We start from the raw sequence: 7,419 nt of genomic DNA, 5'->3' as shown, positions 1-7,419 counted from the left end.
ACCGGAATATGTTTCCCCAAAACGTACTTTTAAACTGAGAAGCCTGGGAAAATCGTCATTTCAGATACAAGAGGGGAATGAACTTTCGCGGTTCGAGAACTACGTAAACATGAGATGTGCGATAATTTCAAAGGGAAATGCAACATACAATGATCGTTTGACAATTCTTCCGTTCACATATTTTGGTAGTCCTAGGCATCATATTAAACTTGAAAGGACTTTCATCAAATTTATTTGTAGCGAAGAACAAGATCTAACACAAAAATTTCGATTCATTATAAAATAATATTCGAAGTGGTTAACAAGTGGATTGCAAAATGTAATTGCGTAGTTCTACGTCGAAAATATGCGGTCGTGTCCTAGATACAACCTCTTACAATTTTTTAAATTGCTCGAACTAAATTTGCAATCTTTTTGCAAAGATCATTCCCGAAGTGTAATTTACATTGTTCGATTCAATCTTCCGAAAGGTCAATTATTGTTTATATGTCCTATTAAAAATCAGTCGTGATTAAAATTGGTCATGATGAAAATTTTTATTCTGAGTAACTGCAACATTGGGTACAAGATTAGAAAAAATCGGAGTCGATATTCTCCGATTTATCAAAATTGGATGTTTTCGGCTGATTAGACGTGAAATCGCTATCATGCCACTTATTAATGCTAGAAAAGTGCACTATAAATTGTGCTTCAACAAATCAATCATGTTAAATCTTTCATTCCATGAATTCGTTCGCTGTAGCTTCAAGTTTTAACAGCAAAAAAAAAAAAGAAAAGAAAAAATAGCAATGGTTTTCAACGTCAATTTTCTTCCAGTGCTACAGTGTTTGAATTTAAGTTTATCCAAAAATACACATACCCTTTTTTACTTTTCCATCAGTTTCATCCAAATCGAGAATCGCACTCGTAAAATTTCAAATATTTTCAACTCATTTTGGGTGGAGCCCATACGAACACAACCAAAACAACAAGTAGAAAGACCCTCAACACTACGCTATGGGTTCATTCCTGTCAAATTGGCTATTCCTAGAAAATCGAACGAATCAATCAACACGTCGTTCTCTCCCCTGATCAGCATCGGACTTCGTGGTATTCATTACTGCAAATGATAAAAATATGAAATGCACAAAACTCGCCGGCTTCCTCTCGGCCGTGATTCGACCACCATTCAGCGAGTGCCAGAGGGCACTTCCCGGTATTCCTGTGTGAAAACACAGCCATCACAATCGTCCAAAGTCCTTCCCCGATAGGGCCCCATGGTTGAGTGGCTCCGGCGAACGGCAGATTGAAAAATAGACATTCAGAACGAACGAAGACAACAGGATAGAAAATGGGGAAAAAAACTGGATCGACGGCACACCGAGGACCGTCCTCTCATATTGCACACTCACTCTCTAATCACTAATCCGACCGGTTCCCGTTCCCTTTCCCCCTCTTCCTCCGGTTTGTGCGATTCTTATCCCGGCTTTGTGTTAATGAAAAATTGTTAATAACTCTTCAAAGCATGCAATCCCGCCATGCAATGGAAGAGAGGAATGAATGGAAATATTTCGATTAGTTCGCGGTTCAATAATATTTTAGAGAATTGAAGTGCAGTAGCTTGGCATGTTTTCTCCCTCCCGCAGGCCACCGCACTCGGGCCAGACCCCGAACCATATGCCTGTCACCGTCGGCAGATGGACAGGAAGACAACGATGATCCGAGGCAGAGAAGAGGTGCCCATCGGTTCGGAAACAGTTTCGTAATTTCGTGCGAAATAGTTCCCTCGTTCCCTAACTGAGAAATGCTGCAATCTGAGCCAACCGCGTCCGTCTCGTTCTCGCTCCCAGCAGAAAGGTATTGCGATTCATGAACACACGAGTGGCTTATGTAATGCTGCGCACGAAGTGCAGTCCATTGTTATTGTTGTTTGGATGCATGCTTCTTCTCGTTATTTTGTCTTACCCCGCGGGTGCTGCAGGGATTAGTGCGTGTCCTCGAGAACATTGCGAGCAGTGCTGCCATTTAAATCAATTTGGTAAAATGTATCTGTCGATTACTGTTTCAGTTCAAGTTCGTCACGTTCGCACGATTTCTAATTTGTATACATTCCGTCAAATATATACCAGGAATTAGTGTTTTTAACGTAAATGTTTTATTTATCATCATAATTTTTATCATCGCCTACAAAATAGGTCCCTTCTGAAGCCTTCTGAAGGAAAATGAGCTCTTCTGGCACTAGTCGTGCTGCGCTTTATCTTATGCCCAAAAAATCAACCAAATTCTGAAGAACGGCGAAAACTACCCGTGTGTAGTACTGCCCACGCGGCCCCAACTCAAGGTAAACGAGTAAAATATCGATAAAAATCATTATAAAACAATTTATTTTTTCGAAATTATATTTTTATAACATTATTTCAAACTCGTAAAACAAATGTCTTGCATTGAAACAATCCAAACATAAAAACTTTTCGGAGCATTTCGGGCAGTGAAAAATTGTAATTGGTAGAATAATACAAGCAGTGATGCCAAACTGTGGAATCGAAGTGTCCTACTATGTATTGAGACCAGTAAAAAACAAAAAAAAACACATTAGTTTGACCGTTAAACTTGTGCTGTAGCGCACACGTTTGAAACTTTGGAAGATGTCTCATAGCCCCAGCGGAATAATTTTTGAGTGCAGTACGGTACTCATGGCCGTCCAAGTGGCGTCCAAGAGGTGGATGGTCATTCTTGACGTGACAAATTGTTTTTATTTTCTCGACCGTCTTTGAATGTCTTATACCGTTCATACATCCGTGTTTTCGACATAGTTGAGTCACCAAATGTATTTTGCCACCTTTTCCAATGTTTTATTGTATGCAACAAAAAATATTACAAAATATCTTTGACCAATAAAATAATTCCTATTACAACGAGAAAAAAAAGTTAACTAAAGGTAAATGATTTTGGTTTGTCCAGTCGCAAATATGATCATGGTTTGGCCACTTTTTTGAATGTTCTTATTCAGCGCATCTGTGTCAAATCAGGTATTCGAATGTTTCAAATTATCGTATTCATGATTTACAGTAGTTTTATAGTATATTTTTACGGATTTACATGTTTTAAAGGAATATAAAATCCACATCCTCTAGTTGTCGATGCGCCCCCCATTTGAGCTAACTTTTAATCAATCACTAGATGATTATTTGGCACGTATTCAGACCTCTCCTGGATTATAACACAAACAAATATTGTAAATATCATGCTTGCTCGCTATTTGTATCAGGTTTACACAGTAAAACCATGTAATTAATGCATTTCGATGACCTCAACTGTGATAATGAGTTGTCCGATTCACTAATGTTGCTTGGCGCGCTGCAGATTGTTTATTGTGTCCTTCGCGCATAGTAGAAATAAAGTTTCTCCGTGTTGAGTGTGTTGAGGTGAACACTTTGAAAATGCCCCAAGAAAAGGCAATATTCTGAAGAAAGCCTAAATTATGGATGGATCAATATGATGGCAGTAAACTCAAGCAATGAGAAATGCATTCATAGTTTCATTTTTCATTCAAAAAAGGTGATTTCTAAAACCGAACAAACCATGATCACTTTTTGGACAAACCATGATCATAATTTCTCTTTGAGGAAAATCGTTAAAAAACATAAAACTTTTAATAATTTCAACGCCTCATAATAGTATTAGAAACTAGAGACTTGGAGCTTTCCAACAAATCAAAACTCGTATTGATTATGTGTGAGTTTCATGAAGAAAAATCGATTTGCATTTACTAGTTGCGTGGAAACACCCTACATCGGACGAACCAAGATCATTTACCCTATTTTTAATGATACTGTAAACAAACTAAATGACAGATCGCCCTCAGGATTGACAGTAAGACCACTGACAGCAGTACCGTTGTGAACAAAAATTAAAAATGTTTTTTTCATAATTTAACATTATGAATTCCCGGTATATATTTGACAGAATGTATAGACACCAAAATGGATATACGAATTTTTAAAAATAGTATTACTATTTTTACTGTTTATTTTTAAAAGGCTAAAATGGAATCAACATACAATTCTACATGAATAACCATAAATTATCGGATTGATTACATGAGTTCACTAAAACAAAAAAAAATCACCAACAACATTTATTACAAAATCTTATATCAACAAACTTTACAACTACGATTATAAATGAAGACGGAACTCTATGCAAAGGATCTATCCTTTTTATTAACATTTAATATGCGATTGCGATTTATCTGATCGCTAATTGACCTTGATGCTGTGGATGAATTCCGCTAATCGGTTGAATAGGCTGGCTTAGATGATTGCAGGAGCAACGCTTTATGCTTGCTTTGCTCTGATATCAGAGTTTGTGTTGATAAGTTATACATATATAACGTTTTATGCTAGAAACAACCGTTTCGGAGATACTACAAATTTTATATATTGAAAATCGTGAAATAAATAGAAATGAAAATCGTGAAATAATAGAAAATTCAAACTGCAGCTGGACATTAGGTCTAAGGTTCCGACATCGTATAGAAATTTTATATTTGATAGTCGAAAAGATTATTCTATAAAACTGACGAAGGTCTACAAATTCATAAGTTTCAAAAGGTCGAACCCGATTATACACAATTGATGGAAACAATAAATTTTTTGGAATGAAATTAGTAATAACACCTTAAAAGCCACTAACTTTTGATTTATTTACTTTCAAAATGTTACTTAAATCGAACAGCAACTTCGATAATTTTTCATGTCTTTGGACATCTAACCTCCGCTGCGCATTTTGATTTGTTTGCTTTAGAAGACGGAAGGTTTTTCATTTATTCTTGCTGTGGGAAATTTTTCGCTGCTTCCGATTTGATAACTTTATTATAATGCGTCGTTAAAAAATCCCTAGAATACACAGATACACATCATTACAATCATTACATTCACATCAGTACATTCAATACATTCATTCATGTTACTACATAGATTACATAATTCACTTCATATTCATTGTCTTCATCACAATAAGCTGTATCAGATAAGTTTAAATTTTTCAGAATCACTACGTCTCAGGTGAGTATTTTTTTCAGGATCGCTATGTCTCAGGTAAGTATCTATTTTCTAGTATTATTGATCATGATAATCAAACATGTATTCAAACAATTCTTTCTTTTCAGGTTTATTCCTGGTCTTTGTTATGCAAAATAGTCTACTACTCACGTTTAATCTCTCGCTAAAATTCCCCAATTTATGCGGGCTGGGCTTCTAAGATTTTTGTTACCTATAAAAGCTTTCCTTTAGAGAGTTTCAATAATGTATAGATCTATACCTGTTACCTTTTTGGAAGGCTAAAATTGGCTCAATTTATATTTGATTATTGTATTCAATTCACTCTAACTTGTATTTCTTTCTATCGATGTTTTTGTTATTCTTATGCTTCTCTTGTGACAATTCGCGATGCAATGTTATTCAAGTGAGGTTAGCCACACTCCGCAGGGGTGTGACACTTGCATTTTCAGTTGTGAATGTTTGCAAATATCGAATAATTTAGCAAATATTATTGAAAATCTGTATGATTTTTTTGTCCGTAACAACTTAGGTGATGGCGAACCGTAGAATTTCTTTTGTGGGGGAGCTGGAAGAACAGGATCAGTACGTGTAACGAGGATTCTAATGAGATTGGTTGTGTGAATATTCTTCCGCCGGACCGAATAATAACCTCCCAACCCTCTTTGCCATTGTTTTCTAGCAGTACAGGTCGGACTCGATTATCCGGAGTATTGATGTTTCGTCACTCCGGATAATCAAATTCTCCGGATAATCGAGTTAAAACAATTTGTTTTCTTTATTTGTTTTTTTTGCATGTATTTTTCGTTTTTTGAAAATAAAAGAGGAATTTTATTTTTGATTCATCCCCTTAAAGTCAAAAAACACCTTTCTCACATTAAAAAAATTAATTTATTCAGGTTTTCTCAGGAGGTGATAGACGATCATATTTGATGAAAAAAATCCTCCTACGCATATGTTCGAATTTCAACAATGAGAGAGTTACAGAACTTTTTTTTTTTGCTTCTGTTGCTCTGTTGCTTCAAACTGGCTCTACATTAAAAAGTACGCTACGGAAGACGATTCGGATGCTTTCATTTGAAAGATGAGAAAATTTAGTACAAGATATAGTAGTGGAATAACTAACTTAGTGAATTTTAATGACATTTTGGAAGTGAAACACTTGAAAGTTGATAATTTTTAATGTGTTATTATTAATTTTATCCTAAAAATTTATATTAGACTACATTATTTCTATCATTTAAAATGAAGTTCTTTAACCGCTCCACGATTTGTTCTTTGACGCACAACTTCTATTTTTCGTAATTTGGCTGCAATATCAATATAAACAATTCCTGGTGAAAATTCAAGCAAAAATCGCGATTTTTACCCCACTGTAGGGGAGAGGAAGGCAAGTTGGCGACATAAAGCTTTGGCGAGCCCTAGATCTTGAATTATTTTTTTTTTAATGTTGATGCTGATTCATATAGCCTGAAGTGTTTCCTATCATATTATCTATTGGATGGGCAAAAAAGCTAAAAAACATGTCCATCCAAAAGCTTTGCGCAAAAAGCCTGGAGGCAAGTTGGCGAATATGGTTTGGTCACCTAAAAATCAACAAAATGTAATAACAATTATTTATTTATCCTTGGTTAGAACAGTGGAAATGCCATTTTCATCAACACTGTAAATGTCACACGCAGGAAAACAATACTGAGCTCGTATATCTCCCAAAGTTCGAAAAAATAAGTCACAATTTTTTTTTATTGAATGCCATTAATCGAGCCGCTGAAGTATTTTCTGGCTTTCTCAAAGATAGCTTATGAGCCTTCATAAATATTTCAACCCATGTCCGTCCAGCGCATGTTCCTTTGAAAGGGTGCTCTATGCCATTTTTAACCGCAAACGAATAGGCAATTCTTCGAAGCTGGACCTGAATGTGGCTTTAAAGCGGCCTTTATTGGACGACGTATCCTGAAATTGATACAGATTTAATATTTCTTGCATAAAGAACATGGAAACGCAAATGCTGAATTGAAAATCTAACCTCCATGTCTGAATATTTTCGTCGATAGCGTCTCAAAGTTGGTTCTGGCACACCGAACTGTTTTGAAGCACCCAGAACAGACAAACCTTCTTCTATAGCTTTCATAACATTCTCAAAACTGGTGTCCGACCAATATTGGTCTCTTTTTCGCTTATAAGGTTCTAACCATCTGCAATAAAAAACCAAAAATTAACATAATGTTGCAGTTCGCCAACTTGCCCCCAAGCGACTTTTTCAATAAAAAAAATTTAGCTGAAAAAAATCATGATTGAAACTCGCCGGAAACAAACAGATTATGTACAATAGAGTACCTTTATCATGTATAAAATTATTTTGAAATTTTAACTTTTCTCA

The sequence above is a fragment of the Toxorhynchites rutilus genome, chromosome 3 (assembly GCF_029784135.1).
Source record: "Toxorhynchites rutilus septentrionalis strain SRP chromosome 3, ASM2978413v1, whole genome shotgun sequence".
In the NCBI taxonomy this organism is placed as follows: domain Eukaryota; kingdom Metazoa; phylum Arthropoda; class Insecta; order Diptera; family Culicidae; genus Toxorhynchites; species Toxorhynchites rutilus.
Note: the sequence above shows the minus strand (reverse complement) of the source record.